The sequence below is a fragment of the Rhamphochromis sp. 'chilingali' genome (genome assembly GCF_963969265.1).
Source record: "Rhamphochromis sp. 'chilingali' genome assembly, chromosome: 20".
Classification (NCBI taxonomy): domain Eukaryota; kingdom Metazoa; phylum Chordata; class Actinopteri; order Cichliformes; family Cichlidae; genus Rhamphochromis; species Rhamphochromis sp. 'chilingali'.
The window spans coordinates 16,367,321-16,381,266 of record NC_137947.1 but is presented as its reverse complement, the minus strand read 5'-3'; positions in this window follow the sequence as shown (position 1 = coordinate 16,381,266).

Below are 13,946 nucleotides of genomic sequence, written 5' to 3'. Positions count from 1 at the left end.
AAGATTGAATGATTGGTTTTCAGTTTTTCAGTCATAATTGGTGATAGACTGATCAGTCTCAGATCAGCCTAGGCAAGCTGCCAACCAATGTTATGGTCTACCAATCCTTGTATAGACAACCAGTTCTGAAGTCTCTTCAGGATCAAAGAGATCCAACTCCAACATGATCAGCCCACACGAGCCGGCATCACTGAAGTATAAAACAGTGGCAGAGTAACCCCACTGGCAGGTCCTGTTTGAGAGTTGCAGAGTCACAAAGAGATGTTGAACATGATAGATAAAGTAGGTCATACTTTCATACATATTCTTTTGGATGTTATTTGTAGAAAAAAGGTCTGTGCTGTCACCTTGAACAATATTTGGCCTTCTGTCTGATCCAGTTGTTGCAATACTGTTTAGAATTGAATCAAACTAGCACACCGTGATCCACTAATGGATCTTCAGCTAAACTGTGCTCAAGGTCAAGGTCACATTTGGTGTTCTCAGTGGAATTTAGCTCATTAGTTTGTGAAATGAAAATATCCAATGACAAGAAAACTCATTATTTTCTTTTTGTATATCACACATTAGAATAACCTGTGAACCGTGATAGATCGGTTCTTCACTTCGTGTGCTTTCTCTGTTCCTCTCCCTCTGACTTTGTTTTTAGTATTTCAGTCTTTGGACAGTTGATTTTCTGAAATGTTTCTGTTTTCCATCCTTTGTGATTACCTCCCTACCCTCATTTGACTGCTTTCAACTGTATTCAGCTCATTCTCATTTTGTCTAATTAATAATATATATTCCTACTTTCCCTATCACTCTTTGTCACATCACATCATCTGCTGTGCTTCGTTGTTTATGCAGTTTCCTGGCACAAAGGAGCAAGTTCAGTAACCCCCAACCCTCAATCAAGATTAGCAGTTATATCAAGGCGGTTATCAACCCAATAAGTTACCTCAGGGTTTGTCAATCTAGCGACAAGTGTCCTCGCATGAAATATGTGGCATAAGCATCATTTGACCAATCACAGATCTGGGTAAGTGCACTGAAAACACTGCGGCTGATTTTACAAAGGAAGATATAACTGTCGGTAATAGGAATAGCACTGTAGAGTACTTTAGTATTAAATATGTACATATTTATATTTACATATAAATATGTACATTTCAGTTAGTAAGACTGGAAAAGACCTTCTATAATAATAAGGTTTAGACTTTTTGAAGCTGGGAAGGAAAGTTGTGAAAAAATGATGAGTGTGTAAGTTGACATAGTAATGAGTACCAGAGTGCTAGCATTAAGACATAGGGGAATCTGATGGATTACAATAGTTATTACTTTAAATTAATATTTAGATGTGTGTAAGAAATCATTTTAGTTTTTACTGTTACAGTTGCTGCCTCGGTGGTGTTTGAGAATGAGAATGGTGACGCATAAAACTTTAAAATAGATCAATTTACTGTCCCACAGCTTGATGAAGGAGACAGGAAAATCAGTTCAGTTTGTCTGCAGATCAAAGTGAAATGAACTCGATAGGTTGACCAGGATGGCTGGTTATGCAGCAGATCTCTTGCTGATTGTCTTTGCTATCATGGTGGTAATCAGGTGGCTCTGGTGTTTCAGTTACATCGTCAGCTCATATCTTGCCGTGCTGTGTTTCTGCAGCTCCGAGGAAATCTGCATACACCAAAAGCCACCTAGCTCTGGAATCTAGCTTTAATGAGAAGGACATTACCTGAAACTCTGCACCACTCACCTTTTCCAGAAACTTTTCTGTCTTCTGAAGACCCCTCCTGAGTCTCAGTCACACCTCCGAGTAAGACTGTTAAACTTGAACTCTGCCTTTTACTATAAAATTTATACCCACCTTGGCATTAGCTACTCTGACTTCTCCTACTCCACAGTGCTCCAAGCTATGTCACTGCTGCTGTAAAACCAAAGTCTCAAGTTTCACACTTGCTCAATATTTAAGAACTGGTTGCCTTTCAATAAATCTTTTAAGGCTCCCTTTGGCGTCTCGAGTCTGAATCCAGGGCTCAAATATGACAAAGACTTTGGATCCTATTTAAAAACACCTTTTATACTATCCAAGTATAGCGGTCAGAGGGATACTCCATGATTAGTGACATTTTCTGGAGACCTTAATGGTCAGTATTGGGTTTTTTTATGCCTGTTGATCTCTAATCTTGAACATAACCTGCTCCATTGCAGGTTAGGTGCAACATCAGTTGCCATGGCAGTGTACCCTGTTAAGCAATAAACAGCATTTCCAATACTGAAGACCCAGACTTAACCTTGGATGGAAGTCCAAATCCTGCTTTGTATTACAGGCTTCTGTTTTTGTTTCATTTTTGGACTATGGATTTTTTTTTCTGCCTATACCGGCTTATTTTCTATTTATTTAATCAGCCCCTGTGTTTTCCACTTGGTTCCTCCCTCCACCGCTGCAACTAGATAAAAATGTCTGCTGTGGGGACTGACCTTTTGATGGTAAAACCTAACTAATTAAATTGTAGCCCCATGGATTGAAAAAGAATTATGGCTGAAATAACAGGGTCTGAAATAAAAACCTGCCCAAAATGTCAGTTGAGGGTAAATAAATACTGAAACTGAAGACTAAAAAGGGCAACTTTAAGCCAAGTGACTTAAAAAAGAATAAATAATACTATTTCTTCCTTACTGACTACATATATGTTTTTGTGTTGTCTAGATATGTTTGATCTCATTCATCGTGTGTTTTAAGCCAATATAGCAGAGCAGGTAAGGTATAATATCACAAATATTCCTGTAGACTTTATTCTTTACTTTTTCAACTATGCCTGTAACGGTATCAACAGAGACAATGGCTGCTGTTCACAGCTGTGTATTACACTAAATGATTTATCTGATAATCTGTGAGTTCAAAGACTAAAATCAAATTGGGTAAGAGGCAGAGTGCCAGTATTTCAGTGAAAACATATGTCTTTATTTAAAAGCCAGTAGCCAACACAACCCATTGCCTTTCTTCTTTTTGATTTGCTCTTCTCTGTGCTTAATCTTGGTCTGTTTAAGCAGTGTAGCATCATTTATAATAGGTGGTATTACACGAAAAGCTCAGAGATGGATGAAGGTGTTTGCTTTGGCTATTACTCCCTCTGTTAGAGCGAAACAGCATGACTACCTTGCAGCTCATCTAGATCAGTCTAAATCTGCCTCAGGCAAGCAGGGCCAAGGTCATTGAAGCTTTCCCATCACGTTCACATACTGTGTGCTATATACAGTATAAGATCTAAGGTTAGTCATCACTACCTTTCACTGCTCTGTGTGTAAATAAAACGTATCTTTTAGAAATGTGTCAATAACAGAAGAATCAGTGTTTCCACAGGCAACTTATAGCATCATGTCTCTAATGTCTGAGCCTGGTGCTTCTGCTTATTTTCCTTATTGATCTACTTCTGGTCTACTTGCTCCAACCAAAGACATTTTCCACAGGGGGGGTTCACTGCTCCTTTCAAACCTCCACAGAGCTTCCAAGTCTCTCGTCCCTTCTCTCTCTCAAGCTCCGTGTGTGTTCTGGTGTGGAGCTGAGGGAGCAGTCCACTAATAGAAAGTCTATTGACTGGGCCAGACACTCATTGCTGCTATAATAGCTGCCAGGACCCTCTGGAAACCAGTCGATAAAAGCAACTTGTCTGTCTCCACTAGTGAGAGGCCTTTGTCAGCACTGGAGGACAATTAAATGTCTGATCGACCACCTTCAGATGCAGTTTAGTGTGTGAGAGAAAGCATGCATGGAAGCTGCATAGCAGTACGTGTTTGAATGTGAAAGGGGGGGAAAAGGGAACCAGGTTAACATTGTGTCAGCAAATGCTCTTTGACTGTATATCTCATTGTTTGTGTGTATTTGAGGAAACCAGAGTGACCATTATTTCTTGGGAGCCTTGCTTTTGGGTATTTCTGGACGCAGACAGCTGGCACTATTGTCCTACTATTTGTTGCTGTAGAAAATCATACAAACTCCAAGTCAAGTCTCTCAAAATTTTGTCAACAGTAACTTTTCACTCCAAATTAACATTTGGGTGAAAATTTACCAACAGTGTGCAGAGCTGGATACCAGATTTCAAGCCTTTTTTAGTATCTAAAATCTGTCCATGAAATTTCCAGTTCATCTGTTTGCCATCAAGATCTGGCATACAAAGTTTCCTAAGACAAAATAAAGTCCTAAAAAGACCCATCCCACTGAAGTGGCATTTCGTTTAACGACGAGGGTTTATCCTGTAAAAAGTTAAATATGTCTCTAAAGAAGATATTTGTTGAAAAAATATGAACTTTGGAAAACTGTTCTGAAGTTCAGGTATTGCAAGTCTTGACAAGTAGCTGGACTTGTCATTTTTTTTAAAGTAGCAGGCTTTTTGAAACATGCCCAAGAAAAATGAAGTTTGACATGCTCAACATTGTAATTTTGCACCATCAAGCTGACTCCCAGAGAGCCAGAAATCAGCCTGGCGTCCAGCGTGCCCTAAAAACTTGAGGAAGCTGGACAAGTGAAGGACAAAAGAGGAAGTAGCTGCCCCGAAAAACGAGCAGATGAACAGTATCTGAATGTCATGACCTTAAGAAATAGGAAAGAATTCAGCAGAATGAAAGCCAAAAGTATCATATTTGATACATGAGTTTTTGAGAATAGGCAGCCCCCCCCCCCAGGAAAAGAGCAATAAATAACAAAAATAAGAATACTGGAAATTAGGGCTGCACGATTAATCGTTAGAAAATCGCGATCTCGATTCATACTTATGTGTGATCTCATTTCCAAATGACAACGATTAAAAAAAAAAAAAAAAGACGACGACCATTGTACCGCATTTTGATCCGGGACGTAATCTGCATGAAAACAAGCGCTCACTCTTCCTGCTCAACAAATGACAAGGGCGGAGCCTTATACCACGTGATACAGAAGCTGTGCCGTGTGATGCTAAAATTAGCAGGGAAAAAACAACGGAGAACACGTCAGGGATGACGAGAAAGTGACAGGAGAAAATCCGTCCCGGTCAACCACCCAAACATCAATAACGGGAACCTTATACAGCGCTTCCCCTTACCCGTCGAACTCCCGCAGGCACAAAGAAATTACGGAGGCTATCACTTATCACCTGACCAAAGATATGGCTCCCATCAACATTGTGCAAAACGAGGGATTTAGGAAAATGATCAACACCCTAGACAAACGCTACACAGTGCCGTCCCGCAACTATTTTTCTATTGTTGCACTACCTGCTCTATACACACAGCGTCGAGCAACGGTGGAGACGGAATTTCAAGCAGTACAACATTTTGCGGCAACAACATAACGTGAGACATTTGTTGTTTTTATGTTTATTTATTGTTTTTATGTTCAGTCTCAACTGTTACGAAGTTGATGTGCAGTTAATAAGTGCAATAAATATTTACACTGGAAAAGAAAATCGTGAGAGAATCGTGATCTCAATTCTAAGGCAAAAAATCGTGATTCTCATTTTATGCAAAATCGTGCAGCCCTACTGGAAATCCGGTTGTTCAGTGATGACGCGACGAATCCTACTTCCGGGCCTAAAGTAGTCTGCGTTTAACATGGCTTTTGTGTTGTTGACATGCTTAATGTTATGTATTTTCTTCTATTTAATCTCAAAAAGCTCCTAAAACAGTCAGTGAACCCTGTTGACCTCCCTCGGCTTTTATTACCACTAATCATTTATTTAAGCTCAGTTTTTAAAACCTTAGGATGTAACTACAGCCCAGCCCATGCAGCAGTATATGAATGACTAACCTCGTATTGTGGATGGATTATCTCAGTTGTTCTCCTGGCTGAAGTTTGGTCCTTTTACAGCATCCTGCCATGCGATTACATTTGTTCCTGACCACCGAGAAAACTCACGTTAACTTTTATCGAGTGGAAAAAAAGTTACCTTGTTCATATTATGCTAACATAGCTGTGTCGCTAGCGGTCACGTAGCACATCATTATATACCAGCTAGCCAAACTTCAGTAACCCTACAAACGTCACTGCTGTTTAGTTTTCTGTCTTCATTTATGCTGGAAGTGATAACAGAGCTGTACGTTTTAATTTGTTTCCAAAACCCCGCAGTCAGGACATGCTATATTGTATTTAGATAGAAGCTAGCGAGCTAACTCCCTGCTAACTTCTAACTCTGTTAAATGTCATAAATTCCGTTTTCATGGATGCCTGGATGTTAAACTCAATTGTTACACCTGGTAGAGCAGAACGCTGATCATTTTATTAAAGATGAAAGACTTTAGACAGTTTTTCAACTCTCAGTAATGCCATAGTGATCGTTTGATATATGGACCTGCAGCGGAGTTTAGACCCAGACACGGCTAGTGACGTCAGACTGAACAATCAGATAGCAAATATGATACAAATGAAAACAATATATTCAAATTAATATTGAATTCATTTATTATTTTAAGGTTCTTTTTAAGGTTCAATAAAAACTCAGTTTTCAAAAATGTTTCATTTACTACGGCTCATCAAGAAAGACCTAAGACAGTGAGTGTTATGGTTTCATTCTACATTTCAGTCAGTGGTGTCAGGCATCTTGTCAAAATTGATGTAATTATGACAGAAAAATACAGTCAGATCTTGATCCAGCCTTCAATACCATCTGGAAAATGTCCGATTGGCAACAGCTTTATTTTTTTTAGCTAAGCAGTGATCCCAAACAAACTGCCAGTGCAGTAAAAGTACAACTGGGTACAAAAACACACAATGGAAAACTATCAGTCATAGATTGGACTCCCCAGAGAAACACAGCCTGAGCTCTCTTAGATAAGTTTTTTTCATGTCTTCTCCAGTCTTCTTGAAGGACATCCAGTCTCTTCTTTGGATGTTGGCTTCCTTTTCTTCTATTGTCTGCCAAGATGATCCCACACTGCTTCAGTAATGTTGAGGTATACCAAATACTGACTTTCAAGCTAATCGGGACTGAAGAAACTCTGCAAATGTATCAATAAACTTCTGCACATATTTTCTTGCAACATATAAAGACATGAGTGGTGGCTCAATCATGACTTAGATTTGTATACTCCTTTCAAGAAACCCAAAGATGCTTTACAAAGGAGTATAAATAAAAAATATATATAAATGAGCACAAAGACTAAAAGTTGAATGCTTTGTTAGAAAGGTGAGTTTCTTAAAAGAGGCCAGTGATGGGGTACTGCGAATCTCAGATGGGAGAGAGTTCCAAAGGGTAGGAATACCATAGAGGTATGGAGGTTGGCTACAAGGGACTGAAAGCAGACCCACAGCTGAGGACTGTAGCACCCAAAACTGTTTGTATGGGGGAATAAAGTCAGACAGGTACTGAGGGGTGAGGGCATTGAGGGATTTATAAGTGACAAAAGGGCTCACTACTTGTACACAGTAATGCCTTTTCTTGTTGTTTTGCAGCAGCAGCAGAAAAACAGTGTTTATAGCTTGTGAATTGCTTAAATAATGTTTCTACTGGTCTCTGTTTTCTCTTGGCACACACGTGGATGGGGTAATGGATGCCCTTGTATGAAACAGTTTCACAGGCAGCTTTTTGTGCCATAATGCCAACACACACCTCATTAGAAGAGTCCCTAAGGTAGCTCGGGGGGAGGTGAGGAGGTTGATTGACAGCAGTGGCATTCAGACTAAGGAGGAGACAGTGCGGAAACAGCACGGCACGGCCACTGTCTGGGGAGAATAAAAATGGAGAGGCCTCTTAGTGCTTATAAACTCTGTGGTAACTAGAGTACTGCTTCAGTCATATTCACACTTCCACACAGCAGGTGCCAAGGATGAAGGACCATGGTACATCAAAGTTTTTTGTTTTGTTTTCGGGGCCACATGATCCTCAGGAGTGTCCACTCTTAGCAAGGAACACCACTGTGTCACCGCAAACCTGTGACACCTGATCAACGTTGTTACTGAATGATAAGACAAGTGCCTCGTATTTAGGATTTCTGATGCCTTCTGTGGCATTAAATTCAAGTTTCCCATCCAGTATCTTTGTCAGCACGTATGCAGTCTTTTGGAGTGGTCTTTGTCTACACTTAAGCTGCTGTATTTGTCAGGAGAGTTGGATCACAACCAGGAGATAAACAGGAGGCAAACTTGCTGCTAATTCTGTCCCACATTTTTCCTCGCAGCAGACGCGGAGGGACATTGGCTAATATTGTTATAGGTAATTTCTGCCAAATGGCTGGTAAATGTGGCTTGGGAAGACAAATGCCTCCAAATGCATAGACACAAACACTCACACACCCTTGGTCTTACGCGTGCACGCACACATACACAGAGCAGAGGAAGATGGGAAACTGCAGATTGAATTAAGGTAAAATTAACTGGAAACTTTGTGAAAGTTGTGCTGCTTTCCTTGAGGGGAAAATCCGATTAACTTCATTAACATACCTGGCTAGAACTTCAGTTCTGGAAAGGAAGTCACGCTGACAGACAAATAGACAATGTATGGCGGTATGTGGGGGTGAGGCGGTGGCGGTGCTGGTGGTGGAGGGAAGGGGTAAAATTGGGATGAGGCAATTGCCAGATGGAGAGGTGAGGGAGAAGGGAGGGAGGAGGAAGCAAGGGCTATGCTGAGTGATATCTGCAATGTGCAGGGTGTGAAGCGTGTCATCTATCATCTAATAGAAAACCTGTGTGTGGCTGAAACGGTGAAAAAAACACACCACACTTTCCTTTCCCTTCTCACGCTCGCTGCTATTTGTACCCACAGGGTAACCGGTCCAATTGCTGACAGTTCCTCTGCTGTCCCCGTTTGCCCCTGTGTTTTCTCTCAGCGCTGCTCTGTCACCTGTCACACATGCAGCTATGATGCAATTTCCCACAACTGTGTGATCTGAATCTTAACTAAGCCATGACTCAGACGCTGATTGGAGTTCGCTATTTAATGCTGATTTTCAGATGGCGATGCGTTTGTAAAGTCTGGATAACGAGCCTCTGGTTTCATTTTCAAATGAATGCATCCGTTTACTGCTTGTTGGCAAACAGTTACCTTTAAATGAAAATGTCTAATTGGCAAAAGATGTCTGCAATTAGTCCTTTATGAACGGAAAAGAGGCTGTAATTAGATAAACATGTCGCCCTTGGCGAGCCGCAACAGCTCTGTTGTATTAGATGAGGATTTAAAAGTCAGTCGCAGGTGATCAGTCATTTCAACTTTGATGTTAATGCAGCTGTTGTTCAAGGTCGGCGTGACCTTGTTACAGCTTTGCACAGTGAGGTAGTCGTAACACCCGCACAACGATGTGTGCAGGCTTTAGTCTACTCTAAATCTAGACGATGTTTTCACTTAGAAAGGTGACAGCTGTAATGGAGCGCGTATAGGGTTGTGTGACATGCCGTCACTGCCAGAGCATTTGTATCAGTTCACATTTTTTAAATCTTTTTAAACAGTCAGTTTGGCTTATTCTCTGCATGTTTGTTTGGATTAAGAGAATCAGTTTCCTTGTCGTGAGTTGTTATGAAGAAGTAAAGCCTCTGACTCACATGTGCACGCTGTCAACTGCCGTCGTATAAGCGTCAAAACAGACGCAGTTTTTACTAGGTTTGACGTCATCCACCCAAGGGATCTGAGATATATATCAGCCTCTTCAAAACCTTGTGGTGGTATTTTTTTTTCTTTTAATATCCCACAGTGATCGCCCTCTGCTTTGTGACCTAAAAGATTACATATTGCTCGTGTACAGTTAACAGTTAACTCCCCGGCCTTTTACATTTCCCAGCACAAAAGATGAATCTGCTTACGGTGCAGCCACTTCCTACTTGTTCCTCCTCTAATGAAGGCTAAGTGCGTTTTAGTGTTCTAATGGCTTTGCATTAAGCCCCATCTGATCCGGTTCTCTTACACAACAGTGCCTGATTAAGGCCAAGACTCATAAATATTCTTATTTAAACAGGGAGATGGGTTATTCATTGTTAGAGGTTTACTGGAGTTCAGTCATTTCAGTGTTCAATTATTCATCTCGTGCAACTCTCAAGGCCTTAAATACATAAACTGTATATAGTAAAAGGCTTCCACGAGAAACTGTAATAACTTATGTGAATATATTTTTACAATAGCATATTCCACATAATGGGTTTAGGTAGGCTTTTGACAGACATGCTTGCTGATCCAGTGCTTCGAGTTTCTGAATGACTATTAATGTTTTTTTAATAAACATATTTATTTAACTCTGTTCTGAAATTCAATGCAAACTATTTAACATCCCTTTCCCATCTTCCAAACTCCCACCTGTCCCTTTTCCTGCCCACTAAAGCTTTGCTCTAATGCTTATAGCCTCGGTTGTGTTGCATTGTGCGAGCTCTGGTATGTTTTTGTCTTTTCCAGACTGACTTGCCTCTCGGAAGGCTGAACTTAAAATAATTTTTCAGCTACGCATTTCCTCGGTGTGATATAATCCTTAACACTTCTACACTTACACTGCATGTGTTTGCGTCGCTTTACTAGCAAGAGACAAACCGCCTGAGAGAGTGAGGACAAATAAAGTCTCCTTGGCAAATCCTTTACGTCAAACAGTCCCCCTCAGTTGTATCTGTGCTATACAGTTATATTTGTGAAATTCAAAATATAGATCATAATGTTACATTAGGATTCCTACAGAGGCAAGGTCAGCCAACAGCCTCCACAGGTCAGCCAATATCCGTGCCGGGCCAAGTCAGCTGATGTTTTAACTCATTCCCTTATTTGCATGCTCTTGTCAAGTCAAATATGTGTTATTGAAGCAGATTTTAGTCAGTGCATGCTGTTTCTTACTTAATCACTGTCATGACCGTTGTCATTTATCTCTTCTCTGGTGTGTGTGTGTCGGGGGGGGGTCTTGCTGCTCTCCCTGCATTTAGGCCTTCTATTGTTTTAATGTGTGCCTTTGTTCAGATTAAACCAACCACAGTTAGTCAAGTTAATACTAACAGCTGTGCTGTGAAATCTTCTGTACTCGTATGTTAAATTGATGAGTGATGACAAGGAAGGTTTCTGTTCTTCACTGTCTCCTGCTGTCCTCATTTGCATTTCAGTGGTTGGGATTGTGCGACAGTCTCTCTAATAGTGACAATATGAATATGCAGTTTCATAACTGATGCTCATTGTTGTTGCAGTCATAACATAAGGTACCAGCAGTAAGGTCGATGAGACACTCGGCTTGTGCAGACGTTAAGCTTTTGTGTTGGGGTAACTAAATTTGATAAATAGAGTAGGAAGTGTAGCGTTTAAATTTAAATAAATAAATATTATATAAATATCGAATTCAAAACATGATAATGTCATATTCCCATTTCTTTGTTGATTTTTGTTGTGCCACTTTGCGTTTAGTTGTCTTCCTGTGCCTCCTGTGTTTCCCTGTCTCTGTTTTTAAGTGTTTGTTTTCATGTTGCTGTGTCCTCATGTTTTAGTAACAACTGTCTTTGTTCTAGTTTTACTTCCTGCTCTTTTTACTTCCTTTGTGAGTGTCATTCAGCCTCTTTCTTTTTACCTGCTGGGTGTGTTCAACTTTGTCCTGCTCCCACCTGTGTCTTGTTATTCAATCTATTCTTAGTGTGTTTATATATAACCCTAGTCCTCACACTGCCTGTTGTCTCCTGTTGGTTAGGGTCCTCTGTCCCTGTCCTTGTTTGAGATTTTTGGACTCCGCATCATAAAACAATGACCTTATTTTTTTTTTTACTTTGCTTTGTGCACTAAACTATATAGATATAGATATATACTATATATCTATATATATACTATATAGATATTGCAAGTTCTTTGCAAATCCTTCTCAGTAAATTTGCATTTACCAGGGTCTTGTTGGCAAAGTGAACACATAGGCTGTCATGAATATTTCACAGTTCTGCTTTGGTTTCAAATTTTCAAGATCACTGTTCAAATTAGGGGAAAAACTGTAAAATTAAAAGTTGTATAATTCCCCATGTTTGAAAAGTGTGGCTTTTGTTTCAAGGCTCCTTCTCCTTCTACGGTGTCTCTCACACATTTGCAAATTGCTGATAAAGCTGGTGCCCTGTTCTATTTCCATGCGCACCTTTTATTTGATCTGTGTTCAGGATTGTAAGGTAATTTTCTGCTTAACTGAAACTGTTAATTGAAACTGAGGATTTCTTTTGTGTTTTTGCTCAAGGATCTTTTTTTCTCTGATTTGTCTGACATTTTACTCATTTTGTTGCATAGTAACCACAAACGGAAAGGTATACGCTGATACCTTGGGCATAATTTGTGCCAACTGTGGAAAGATAAGTACAGAGATGTGAAATATATTTAGCACTGGGCTAATTGCTAATGCTAATACAAAGAGCTGAAGTCCTGCTCTCAGTATAATCCTTTTTTCCACGTAGGCAGTTTGAACTTTTTCTTGTCCTTTTATGCTATGTAAATAAAAGTAATGTCATTATCTCCTCCTCTGAGCATATGAACTAAAATCAGCAGATTGTTTGGTTTTCTTTCAAACCTTTCTAGCCACCCTGCTTACTGATAACTTACTGATAACTGATGATAAAATAAAATGGCATCTTCTGGAACTGCCTCACCACGATGCTGAAGCAGCTCCAGAAGATGCAAATATGTTAAGAAAAATTTTATTTTTCTATTTTTCAACTTCTTTTTGTCAGTCAAATGAAAAAGAAAAATCCAACATAGCTGTGTTTAAAGCCTATTATTGGTTACTGATTCTCCATTTATTACAAAAGGACCATAAAAGGATGTTTAGTTGGGAAAGGGGCTTCTGACGAGGCTTTGACAACCCATAATTTCAGCTGCAGACAGGCTGCCTGTGGATGTATGTGTGTTTATGTCTGCATGCTGGTTACAGATTGAGATCCCTGGTTTGGAGTACGCTCTGCAGGCTGGGAACAGGATGTTGAGATGACAGCAGTCACAGGAGGGGGTTATCAGATGTAGCCGTCAGCTGACAGACTTATTGCACTGTCTGTCCCCCTCCTGAGTCGAGGCCCAGATACATACTGTATTAGGCCAAATGCTGCCTTACTGGCCCAGTTTATGTACAGCCTAGTTTGGAAGTGTCTGGAAGGTATTGTGGGCCATCCCTGTAACATTTCTAAACTTAGTTCCTTTGATTTAATGTAACTAAAAGAGAAAAAAAGACCAAGTGTGTCAGGTAAATTAGCTTTGGTAGGTGGTAAGTTTCAGTATTTATTTGAACCAGATGTCGGCTCGTCTGGATTCTGTGCCTGTTTTATTTAAATTGGACGACTTACTAGGTACAAGATTGATTTGTCATAAAAGTCTCCCTGATGGTAAAACAGCTTTTAGATTGAGTGAGCAGCTTTTAATGAATTTTTAGGGCCCATAGCATATACTATTTGCCAAAAACATTCACATAAATCTGTCGCGCAGATACTCAGGGAGACAAAAATAAGCAAAGAAATATGCAAAAAGGGGAAGTAAATAAACGTTATCTGTGCACACATGCATATTAATTTGCTGGGAACACTGGTGCACACTTATTTTACATACAGAAGCACAACTCCCAAAGTGTATGTGTTTCAGGGCTAAAAGAGTGAACGTGTCAGATCAGTTTTAATTGGAGATGCTCTGGCCGGCCACAGAGCAGGAACAACAAAAAGCTTTTACCGAAGAATTGTTTGGCGCTTGGCAAAGCTTCCCCATTTGAAAAACAGCAAGAGACAGATTTGGATTATAGCAGAAGCCAAAACAATATCTCTGCTTGACTGGAGCCACAGCCTTTTGTCTTGGCTTAAAACAAGGTTAAAAGCACTGAGGCAATCTGCAGCATTACCCCTGATATAATTTCATTATTATGTAGCAATTGGCCTCACTCGCAAAGGCAGATGGGACACAAATTCGCAACAGGCGCATTGATGTAAACACTTGGGTTGTACTCAAAGTTCATTTCGCCTTATCAACAAGGGAAGTGGGGTGGAGGTGGGTTACTGAGCGATGACTCATGCACTTAAGAGAATATTATCATTAACCACAGTC